Genomic DNA, 12,981 nt, shown 5'->3' with positions numbered 1-12,981 from the left:
TCAGAATCTCTATCCCTCGAGAGGTGTTCTAAATTCATGCTCAGCATCCTGAAGACACATATGAGATTACTGAGAAGCAGAACAATCTAGAAGGCAACTGAGTGTCCCCTGGGGTCAGTGCTCTCCCATTTGCAGCTATATCACACACCCACACATTTGCTTTTCAACCATGGAGCAGAATCACTGGGAATCATGGGGATTGGCCATGTCCCAAAACCCTTTCACCGTGATCTGTCCCAGCATTGCAGATTAGATTTCTAATAGACCTGACCTGAGTCGGATACTGTGTCTCTGCACAGCCGGGAACATGGATAGTAAGAGTTCAGGGGAAAAACCATTTTCTTAAATAACACTAGCCATCACGGTGAATCCTAGGAGACTCACCAACTTCCTACAAGACTCCACACTCACTCAAAATACCACCTCTCTTCTCTTGGTGGCCAGAAATTTCCTCTTTCCCCTATTGGTTTGGGAATCTGAACCTCTTATTGAGGAATATCTCATTTCCCTTTCTTTCAAGTTCTTCTGTAGACTTGAGAGACTGTTTAAAATACAATGGAGAATTGTGTGTTTGTGGCCTCAATTTGCACTGAGAAGTGACTTAGCAGTTCCTGGGTCCACCCCTCTCTATGCAGAAATGCTCTGGACATTTCTGAGCTCAAGCTGCAGGACCTTTCTTATAGTCTAGATATCAGTCAACTTAAGTAAAGTGTAGATAAAAAATAATCAAGTGAAGATATTGACCACTTGATAGAGTGCTTGCTTAGTAGGCATGAGGCCTGGGTTTGATTTCTAGTATGCCATCACTTGGGTATGGTGGTATATGCCTGTAATCTCAGCAGTCAGAAGGTAGAGGGAGGAAGATCAGAAGTTGAAGGTCATCCTTGACTACATAGGGAGCTCAAGGCCAGCCGGGACTAAGACACTCTACTTCCAAAAAATAAATAAAATAAAATACTAGCATGATCCACAAATTCTGCAGGCTTTGGCACAGTAAACAGAAGCTTACTAAGTGCTTAGTTTATACCAGTCTGTTTTTAGGATTTCTTCTTCTACAAGGAACTTTTGAAAAGCTGAACTACTTTTTAGCTATGATGCATTTGACAGAAAAGTGTTTAAAATAAAATTGAATTGGCATTAGAAACAAGTTGCCCTAAAGCAAGACTTGTTCCATAGACTGATTTCATTCTGGTAGAAACCTCAGCACGGGAGCAGGCACTGCAGATGTGCTAATCTGAGTATCAGGAGATTCTCCAAGCTCATGAAACCCTGGCACTACCTTCTTGCTGTCAAGTGCCAGAGGTTATTGGAACACAGAAATGCAGAGGGTTGGTAGCAAAGAGAGTTGGATGTTCAATAGCACCTGCAGAATACTGGCTTGCTTTGTTCTAGTCAGCATCAACTTCTCTTTGCCCATATAAGATAATCGCTCTACCTAAAGGGCTTTGGTGAGTAGCTATGAAGGTGGATCCCATATATATAACTGTGTGAGTTCAGAGAGAGGGAAGAAATGTATTCTTCCAAAGACCCTAGTGGAATCCAAGATGATATGATTGTAGCCTGGAAATATGTAGACAATGGACTTAAATGTTCTCCCTACATCTTAATGCTATCAAATAATTTTATTGACAATGAGGTTAACAAATTAAGTCACAGTCTTGTCATTAAGAAATAACAACAGAAGATTCTTTGATTCAATTTGTGGTGTCCTGATATTATGCTTGCTTCTCAATAGGGACTTCTGAATATCCAGTAAAACTCAGAAGCTTTTTAAACACCTGTTTCACTGGATTTAGCTGGGGCAGCAGGCAAGAGCTACGACTCCAATTGTAGAATGTGGAATTTTCTCATCACGCATCTACCTAAAGCAACCAGCCACACCCCAACAGCCTATGAAAGAAAACTAATGCGTGGTGGGGGACGACTGGGGCTTTGTACAAGTCTGTGTATACATGTGTGGAGGCCAGAAGTCAATGTCCAATATCTTCTGCTTCTGCTCTGCACCTTATTTTTCAGGACAAGTTGTCACTCCTCCTAAACCTGACTGTCCAGATCTGAGGTTCCAGGCTCATACTGTGGCACCTGGCTTTTTATATGTGTGCTAGGGATCTTAACTATTTTCTCTAGGCTTGTACAGCAATAACTATATCCACTGAGGTATCTATACAGCTCAAGAGGCCATTTTATAACCATATTGTACCCAAAGAATTCTAGAAAATGAGAGAAACAAAGGTCTATCACTTAATGACAGAATACTGCCTAATACTGACCTAGTCCTGAGTTTAATTCCCAACAATACAACAATCAAGACAAAACAAATGAACAAACAAAAAACCTCCACACTTTGCATAGCTGCCTAACCAGCAGAGATTTTGAGGAGGCCACCTTCTTGAGTCCAAATTGAAGTTAATATGAAATCTTAGCAATAGATGTGTCAGCACCCTTGAGAACTGAGGGGTAACTGTCCTTTATATATTTAGATTCACGCTAGTATGCAGGACATTCTGCTACCCACACAGAAATGAACTAGAGGTTGCCCTGGCTTATCCTCACTCCTATTACCTAATTAAGAGGAGTTTTGTTTACCTTCTCCAAAGCTTTGTTAATTTAAGTACTGGCTGCCAGATGGTGTCTCATTGTACTAGGAGACATAGCAAGTGCCCCATTAATGTCTCAATTCTGTCTGCCACCCCATTGCTTTGTGTATCTCAAAGCAAAAGAAAAATGCTCAAAGCAAAGAGCCACTATGCTGGAAGGAGGCATTTTCCTTGACTATGGTCAAAAGAAGAGGACAGAGTTGTTATTACACACTGGATAGGTATGTAACATTCAGGTGATCCTTTAGGCTGTTTCCTAGTCCTGTCTTCCCAGTGTTAACAGTAAACAGGCAAATTCAGCAACTGTAGCCAGCAAATGCCAAGATGGCCAGGGTTTCTGACTTCTAATGGATAAAGATCTGTACTATCCAATCAGGGAATTCACACAGACCAGTGTAGGGCCTAGTCAAGTGTGGAAGTAGCGGGTAGTAAGGTACATGTAAGGGTTTTTCCAGCTCAAGGGCATCTTGGCAGTTCGGAGCCAAAGAATACCACAAGTCACACCACACAACAAATCTCACAGAAGAAATGTATTGGGGAGAACAGAATAGCGCTGCTTCTGAATGGGAGAAAGTCAGTAAAAGGATGGACAGAGGGGAAGGCTTCTGTAGAATTTTTGGAGCATGGGCAGTGAGCTTTGGGGGAAAGGAAATGAAGCATTGTTTGGCCATTAACACTGAGAAAGGTGGGGGAATGGAGGGATTTCTCAGAGCTTAGGATCAAGCCAAGGGCAAACTGTTCTTCCCTTGGCCCAAGTGCTTGGGGTCAAGTCAGGGGTAGGCTGTTCTTTCCTTGGCCCTGGTCTCAGAGTCACATCAGGGTCATTTTCCTTGGCCCGTGGTCTTGGGGTCAAGTCAGGGTCAGGGTGTTTTTCTCCCTGGTCCTTTTACCCTACAGTATATATGTCTTTTATCCAAACCTAGCAGAGAAATGAGAGGCATAGTCTTCTGATTAGTCTCTTTCTCATTCTTCCCAGACAAAGAGACACTCTGGAATCAGAAAGAAGCTGTTCCTACACGGGCTGATGAATGTGTGGCAAGTGGAAGCTCTTGTATGACGATACTTTTCCTGTAGAGATGCTGAACACATATCTTCTCACTCCAGATAGGGAGCCTGAAGGGACTCTTGCCACCTTGCAAGCAAAGCTCTGCCCATTCTCCCCATTCCCTCTGCCTTGCAAAAAGTCATTAGATTACATTGCTAAAGCTGCCAGCAAGGTCTATTCCCTTATTTGGCTAATACCTCCTCCTAAGCCTGACTAGCAAGGTTTAGCTATCAAAGTATTGAAGTCCAGCAAACAAAAGGCCCCTTTGGCTCACTTAATTAACATGCCAAATTAAAATTAAGTATCTCATCCTAACACAGAGTTTCTACTTTTACCTTTATAAGCCACCATTTTCCTATGGGCTACATTCTGTCTACTCTCTATTCAGAGGCAGTCCTTTGTCCTACCTAAGAAAATATCCCTGCCTCCTCTCCCTTGCTCCCTTCCCTTTCTTCCTTATGCTCTATCTCCTATCTTTATCTCTTATTTCCTGCCCTTGCCTCTCTGGGAAAAATAAATCTCCTTTGTGCTGAGAACTCAGACTTGGGGGTCCTGAGCCGATACCAGTCTCTTAAGAGTCCATGACAGAACAAAGTACAGATACCACCAAAGTCCTCATGGGTAAACCAATGAGTTTCATTGGGATTATTTACAGGATTGTGGTTATTGACAGGAGCAGAAATGACTCAAATACAGCCTGCATCACCAAATCCCATCCTGACATGGGTAACAGATCACAAAGCCCATAGACCTGGAGCACACTGCATAGCCTGCAGGCATCTCAATAGGTTGGAGAGCATCCCTTCCATGTGTCCTAGTGTAAACCTCTTCCAGGCATCTCCATTTGTATCTGCCCTTCCAAGCAGCTGGTCTGGTCTCAGGGTTTTCTATGCACATTTTCTTCTCTAATTGTCTTTGTAGCTCAGCTGTTCTGAATCTCCTTGGCATCTCAGCTTCTATTGCTTACATTGGCAGGCAGGGGCCTAGTCATCTTTGCTGGTCTTAGGGACTTCCTGATGATATTTGAGTTGTTTACCTTCCTGCTTAAAGGTTTTCCTTGTAGGATGCAATGTTTCAGTCTTGGGGGGAAGCTGCTACATAATAGACTCAGCAGCAGAGAAGTCAACCTTAGGAGGTACAGACACATGCTACCCAGGGTTCTCTGCTACAAACTCACTGCTGTTTAACCTCCTTTAACCAGCCATGCTCCCTCCCAACCCCTAGGGGTGTTGTGACTAAGAACACTCACAAGAAAGCTTCTTGAACAATGTAATGTGAGAACATAAAGTTCTTATACATCTGAGAATTGGGTTCCTTATAAAATTGAACAGTGACAGATATCTCACACGAAAGCTCTAAGGTCTAAATAATGGAACCCATTGTAGATAATTAGTGGTACCTGATATATAGTATGCACTTAATTGATATGTGTATATTATTTTTGTCATTGCAATTCAATTAACCCTGCTGAAAACTATTTACCATAAGTACCACATATGGCAGAACTGAGGATTTGTAGCTAAAACTACAACCAACCAATGACCATATACTCTCTTAACACTTTGAACAGGAAACACACTATGAGTTTGTGGGTTCTTCATTTAATTCATCTCTTTACTCAAGGTATAAACCTCTTCTGCCAAACTTTAAATTCTCACCGTTTACTTTCTCTAGGAAAGCAATGAAAATAAAAGGACCAAATGGAACAAAACTAATGGAAAAATAGACACGTTTACTTTGACATATAGAAAGGCACTCATCACCATTGCTTCATTAGCTAATAAATTTATCAATGAACCCACAGCCAGCAAACCCTCTTTGTGTGTGAGCTCCCTTTACTGGATTAAGTGTAATTTCCATCAACAAATCCTCACTTACAGCAAATGGAGGCCATCACAGAAATCACAACTAAACACAATGCAGAGATCAACAGATTGTGGAGAGCCCAGTCCCAACAGATACATCTACATCATGACTCCTGCATTAATGGTTCAGGGAACATCATGGAAGAATCGATAGAAAAATTGGAGGAGCCAGAATACCAAAAGTTTTGATTTTGCTGAGAAAAGGTCTCTCCTAGAAATGGCTGCATGAACAAGACCAGAAAATGACAGTATCACCAGACCCCGTTAACATGGGAGTGGGAAATCTGTGTGCTGTCCCCACCCCTGGGCAAAAAACTCCAGGCTACTACTGAAAGCTGAAAGAGGGAGAATCATGCTCTCCATGGGATGAGGCCACTTATTAGTTGTCTAGTGCAGAGTGATCAACCTGGAAACAATAATACAACAAAAGCAGATGCAATAAATTCCTTTTCCATATATCTCTGTACAAACATGTATATATAGACCAATAATAATAAAAGAAAAAGAGACTATCAACTCGAGTGTGGATGGACATAGAAGGGGTTCAAGAGAAGGTAGCTGGGAAGGTTGGAGAGAGAAAAAGCAGGGAGAAAGTGGTGTAATTATTCGGTGAAAATTATCGATCAGCTTTTCATGCCTCTTATACAGACTCATAATTAAGTCAACTTCAAAATAAGAATGTATTTTAGTTTTTCTAAGCTATTAATTTGAAACCTTTTATTATAAACATACGAGTTTTTTGTTTTTAAAGAAGACCTCAAAGACACATGGAAACAAATCATGATGCACTGCCCTATTCTTGCTTTAAGAATAGAATTACTAAATTGATCTGTTCAGGCTGCTTTTTGAAAAAGCCATAAACTTGGTAACTTATAAACAATATAAATTTATTTTTACACTTCTGCAGGCTGGCAGGTTTATTATCAAGGCACCACCAAGTTGACTGTAGGTTAGGATCACTTCACAATGCTTCCCAGCTCTAGACACCTCCATGACTACTGATGTCCACATTGCTTATGGAAACCAGGAAATGATGAGTTTTGTTCTCTTTGGTCATATTAGTCCAATTTCTTTGTTTAGTGACAGCTTCTATCTTCCTATTAAGAAGTGCATCATTCTAATCATTTCGACTACTTTAATTTCACTAATAGTCAAAAATTCAGATCAGGAAAGAAATGTTTAAAAGAAGAGACTGTCATTTTTTTCCCCAGAGACAAGTATATGCAAATCCAAATTCACAGACACACAGATTGTGTAGGTGATCATATGCTACACACTGGATGGAGTGTTAAATTTGTTTTCCTCGTATAGAGTTTCACTTGTCAATCAACTGGAGGCTTTTTGTTATGAGTATGCATATGTGATTACAAAATAATGAGGCAGATTTCATAAAACATATGTACACAAAAAGGAACATATGTACATATATATACACACACATATATATATGCACACACATTAGCTTACATCTAAATTTTACATTTGTTTATTACCAAAAATGGCACAAGAAATGTAGTTTAAGTTATTCTCCACTCCCCACTCCTGTCACTTGTTCTATCTAGCAATGGAAAACGCACCATCAATTGTTGAGTTTTAAGAGAATCATGCTTTTTCTTATCACCACATTGTCGTGCCTCTGAAACAGGCATCTGTTTCATTTCTACAAATAATTAGAAAAGAAGAAATTAATATTGGAATGTCTCAGAATTGGTTTGGTAGACTTGAGAAATCCTCAGTTGATAATAATAAAGATTCAGCAAAAGTCCCAATCAGTAACCAATTATTTGGGCCTGAGAAAAGCCTTGGCAGCCCATAAGATTCACATGTCATATTTTCTATACACGTGCTGTAAGAATTACTTTGCCTGGAAAGAAATCCACCTACAGCAAAGGAGCATGTCAGGCTGAAGCTCTGAAATCCAGTTCTACAAATAGCCTACTCAAGAAATCAGCCTCAACAGTGATAGAGTGGCTGAAAATACCTTGCAGACTCGACTTTAAATACCCAGGAATGTGATGGGTGAGCACGGTGGCACATTCCTCTAATGCTACCACTTGGGATAAAGAAAATGGAGACTGTCTCAAATCTGAAGGCAGTACCAGTAACAAAGTGAGTTTGAAACCAGCAAGGACCGAAAGCCTACCTTAAAAATAAGTAAACAAATAAATAAATAAATGCCCAGACCAATGATGGAAGAGGTAGCTAGGCCTGTCATTGCACAACTGGGAGAGGAGACAGTTCTGCACGGAAAACACTCACTTACTGCATGAATAGATGTGACCTCTGGCCAGCCTGCCAAGCTCTGCTTACCAGAGTAAGGAAACTGCTATGATTTGAATGTGTGCTGCCATTGGTATGTGTTGGAAACTTAAACTCGACTCCTACACTGTTGAGAGATGGCATCTGGTGAGGGATGTTGAGGCCCCCAAGTCTCCACTCTCATGAATGGATTAATGCCAATTTTAAAGGGGATCGAGACTGCAAAGGCAGACCTCCTGATCTTTGATGCTTAGTGGCCCCTCCACCTACCACTGGGGGATGACACAGAAAGGAGGCCCTTATCAGATACAGGCTCCTTGACTACAAACTTCTTAGTCTTGAATTGCACAGCCAGTTACAAAGAAAAATATGTGAACTACAGTATTCTCACAGAAGAGTTTGTCATTGAGTAATGCCAATCCCAGATGTAGCTGAGAACACAACCCTGGCCTTAGATGAAGAAAGGTCAGCCGGAAGGTGGGTGTAGCTCCTGAAGCCTCCAAGGGATTAGCATTCTAAAAGAAAATGGAAAACTTCAAGCAAGGTTTTTCTGGAATCTGCAATTACTTTCATTAAATAGAGCCCATTTCTCTTGCTGGTCCTGACTTAATGTGAGTCTGATTCATTCATTTAGACTCTGGGGGGAAAGAACTTAGATTTGAATAAAGTCATTAAAAGAGAGCTATGAGGAAAAGGTCCAACGTTTTATGGCTCTAAAAATTAAGCAGACATGATAATAATTGAAGTTAAACAATTTCCTCAGATTTCTTAGTTCATAATGGATATTCTGTTGTTCCCATGAGCTGTTGCTATAAAGCATATTGCTTATATAACCCTAACACTAAATACTTCGAGTGCTTCTCCGAAGACAGGCTTTGTTTTCCTTCCAGAAAAAAAAGTCCTTGAACAAACACTCTTTACTATGCCAGTCATCCCCAAAGGACAGATTCTCCATGTCCTACTGTTCACTGCCCACTCTGACCTGTGTGTGACGAGCTAATGACAGCACACTCTGTCTCTGCCCTCTCATCAGGGTTTCATTGTGGCTGCTCCCAGTGTTAGCATAACAGGGACCCGCAGTAATTGACAGTGCCATAACCCTTATTGGGGCCATTGTTTTTGATGCTCCCTGCTTTGCATACTCCATAGCAGAACAAGGGTTCAGATGTGTGGGTTTCACATGGAAGAGAAGGGACTCAGCTGGAATGCTGCACTGTGGGTATACTAGATTACAAATCCTCTATGCACAAGACCTGGGCAGAGGCTTGGAAAGTTCCAGATTTGAATGGAGTGTTTATCTTCTGTTCCAGGAGCATGACAGAGGCTAAAAGGTAAGCATAGGAAGGAAGAGAAAGATGTCTTGACTTACAGAGCTTAGGTGACATTTGAAGTGTCATTGGGAGAAACAAACAAAATACCTCTTCAAAAATTTAAGTAAATTCTTAATGACAAGCATTAACAAATCATAAAGGCTCCTGAATTCTGTCAGGTAACATGAATGAGATGGGTTGACCATGGGGGAGGAGACAGTAGGTGTGGTTAACCTACATAACGCTGTCTTCCAGTGTTAGGACACTGCTATGTTTTGGAAGTTCTCCAAAATGTGTGTGTTAGAAAGTTAAACTCTAGTCCAATAGTATTGAGAGACACTGTCTAATGAGAAATGTTCATGTCATCAGTCCCTACTCTCATGAAAGTATTAATGCCGATTATAAAATGGGGTTACGTCTGCAAAGGCTTCTTGCTCTTTGATGGTGTCTTGCCCCCCCCCACACACACACACACACACACCTTCCCCTATGAAGTGACACAGCTCCAAGACTGTTGCAACATGTAGGATCTTTGATTGTGGACTTCCTAACACTCAAAGTATAAGAACTAAATTCCTTCTCTATAATTCCCGGTTTCAGCTCTTAGGTTATAGCAGCACAAAACAGGTAAGAATTACCCTGGGATTTTGCATTACTTTGTTGTTGTTTTCAGAAAAGCTAAACTGTATGTATAAGTGGAGAGGTATATAAAAGTATGTACATGTATTCATGCATATGTGATACAATGTAAATAACCTTGGTCAACTCTCATGTGTGGTTTGTGCTTGTTGAGAACTGACTTTAAGAACAAGACTACCTGGTCTCAGACTCAAATAGGTTTATGTCAAGAGTCCTTCCAAACTCCCTGTGCTGGCCCAGTCTGGCCCTCTGGCTCTGTAACATGAAAGCAAACAGTAAACAGCTAAGGGTATTAAAAACATTGCTAAGTTGCTGGTGGGAGTGTGAACTCGTAAGACCACTCTGGAAATCAGTATAGTGGTTGCTCAGAAAAATGGGAATCAGTCTACCTCAAGATCCAGCCATTCCTCTCTTTGGGTATATACCCAAAGAGTGCATGTTCATACAACAAGGATATATGTTCAACCATGTTCATACCCGCATTGTTTGTAATAGCCATAACCTGGAAGCAACCTAGATGCCCCTCAACTGAAGAATGGATAGAGAAAATGTGGTACATTTATACAATGGAGTACTACTCAGCAGAAAAATGCAATGGAATCTTGAAATTCGCAGGCAAATGGATGGAACTAGAAGAAACCATCCTAAGTGAGGTAACCCAGTCACAAAAAGACAAACATGGTATGTACTCACTCATATATGAATTTTAGACATAGAGCAAAGAATTACCAGCCTATAATCCTCTTCACCAAAGAAACTAGGAAACATGAAGAACTCTAAGGGATAAATGGACCCCAGGAATGGGAAGTGGCATGAACTCCTGAACTAATTGGTAGCATGAGGGTAGGGGGGAGGGTGCTGCTACAATAAGAGCAAGAGAAGAGGAGTAGAGGAGAGGAAATGGAGGAGCAGAAATATTGAGTTGGGGGAAGAATAGAGGAGAGAGAGCAGGATGAGAGATACCATATTAGAGGGAGCCATTATAGGTCCGAGAGGAGATCTGGAACTAGGGAGATCTCCAGAGACCTACAAGGATGACACGATCTGACAACCCAGGCAATGGTGGAGATGATAACCTAAAAGCCCTTCCCCTAAAATGAAATTGATGACTACTCTTTATGCCATCCTAGAGCCCTCATCCAGTGCCTGATGGAAGCAGAGACAGACATCCACAGATATACACTGAGCTGAAATCTGGAATTTAGTTGAAGAGAGGGAGGAATGAAGATCGAAGGAGTCTGTACCAGGTTGGAGAAACCCACAGAAACAGTTGGCCTGAACAAGGGAGAGCACATCAACCCCAGATGCTGTCGGGGAGGCCAGTACAAGACTGTTCCAGCCCCCTGAACATGGATGTCAATAAGGAGGCCTCTGTACTCCAGGGAGCCTCTGAAAATGGATTAGCATTTTTCCCTGGTGTAAGAAGGGACTTTGAGAGCCCATCCCACGTGAAGGGATACACTCTGGCCCTGGACACATGGGGAAGGGCCCAGGCCCAGCACAGGAAGATTTGGTGGACTTTGCAGAGCCCCCGTTGAGGGCCCTACCCTGCCTGGGGAGTGGTGGGTGGATGGGGTGGGGGGTAGGTTGGGGTGGGGGTGGAGGGATGGGGGTGAGGGGAGGGAGAAGGAAAAGGGACTTACATGTGAAACAAGATTGCTCCCTATCTTGAACTAATAAAAAAAAAAATTGTGAAGAATCCCTGAAAAGTGAAGCATTTCCAACAGAGATTACCACTGTTTAGCTCATAATACAATAAAGCCTCCAGTGAGAAAAGATGCTGGAAGCTCACCTGTAGAGAGAATTCTCTGCCCTACACAGGACACACATTTGGGACTCCCAGTGTGGTCATGCCAGCAGGCCTTCCCCAGTCATTTCTGTTGGGTGATGTGAGCATCTAATCTGGTATTACTTGTTTGTGTTTTCCATTAGGCTGTTCCTGTTGTCTCTGTTGGATGTTGTATGTGCTTGATTTCATGGTGGTTCACTGTCTGTCTGCTACTCCTATCTGCTACTTGCTATATACTTAAATAAACTCAGTCTGGCTATCATAGATTACTCTCTATAAAGAAAATGTCTATATTTATTTGTGCATATTGGCAATGTATCTAACATTCAATTACCACATGACCTAAACAAAGCGGAGGAGGCTGAGGCTGGTCCACTAACTTGGGTTTCATTTTTTCGGCACTCCCTAAAAATTAAAAGGGGTTCACATAAAACATAAATTTAAAAAAGCAAAGTAATGCTGGGTGGTGGTGGCACACACCTTTAATCCCAGCACTCGGGAGGCAGAGGTAGGCGGATCTCTGTGAGTTCAAGAACAAGCCTGGTTTATATATATATTTTTTTAAAAAGCAAAGTAATAATACTTACAAGTAATTGTTATTATAGTTTGACATGATAACTTGTTTACTTGGTTCTACAAAGGCATGTGCTCCTTGTGAGTTCTTCTACAAGCAAGGAGTAGGCACAGCACACATAACTTTTGTTTATTTCTAGTCAGAATTCAGTTCTGTGGCTGCATCAAAAGATGAATAGAATAGAAAAAGTGTTGATAGCTGTGTCTCCAAGAAGACAGAGAGTTGTTTGGTGTGGGGGAAGTATGGCAGATCCTGCCACCATTGAACTAATATGAAGAGGCTTTAGTGGTAACAAAGTAGCTTTGCTTACTTCCGTCTTTTCCCCCTCTATTGAGAATAGTCTTTTTTCATACAAGATATCCTGATTACAGTTTTCCCTCCCTCTACTCATCCCAGCTCCACCCTACCTCCCCTCCCTTTCTGTCTCTCATTGAAGAAGAATAGGCTTCCAAGAGCTCAAGGGTCCCCATGGAAGAGGTGGTGGAAAGAGTGTAAGGGCCAGAGAAGATGGAGGGCACCAGGAAAGTGAGTCTCTCTGAATCAACTGAGCAAAGCTCTATGAGCTCACGGAGATGGAAGCACCCAGCACAGGGCGGCACAGATCTACACCAGTCCCCTGCCTGTACATCATGGTTTCCAGTTTGGTGTTTTTATGGGACTCCTAAGTGTGTGAATGGGTGGGTCTCTTGGACTTTTCCATCCTCTCTGACTGCTGTGAACTTCAGTGTGCCTGACTCCTTGCTTTCCTTGGCATGCATTCCTTTAGTGGTCACTTGTCTATTCCACATTTGCAGTGTGCTTTCAAGCTTCCATGAGACCCTCAAGGGAGCATCTACCTCCTGGGACAGATTGCTTGTGCCCTTCTTCCCATCTTTTTGTTGTGAGCAAACCTGGTGCTTTGTA

General features: G+C 41.9%; 1 pseudogene; it reads right to left on the bottom strand.

Moving 5' to 3' along the window:
• Positions 1–12,981, bottom strand: part of LOC100761872 — a 99,393-nt pseudogene that overhangs the window by 47,858 nt on the left and 38,554 nt on the right.

Source organism: Cricetulus griseus (assembly GCF_003668045.3).
Source record: "Cricetulus griseus strain 17A/GY chromosome 1 unlocalized genomic scaffold, alternate assembly CriGri-PICRH-1.0 chr1_1, whole genome shotgun sequence".
Lineage (NCBI taxonomy): Eukaryota > Metazoa > Chordata > Mammalia > Rodentia > Cricetidae > Cricetulus > Cricetulus griseus.
Note: the sequence above shows the minus strand (reverse complement) of the source record. Positions and strands in the feature narration are given on the sequence as shown.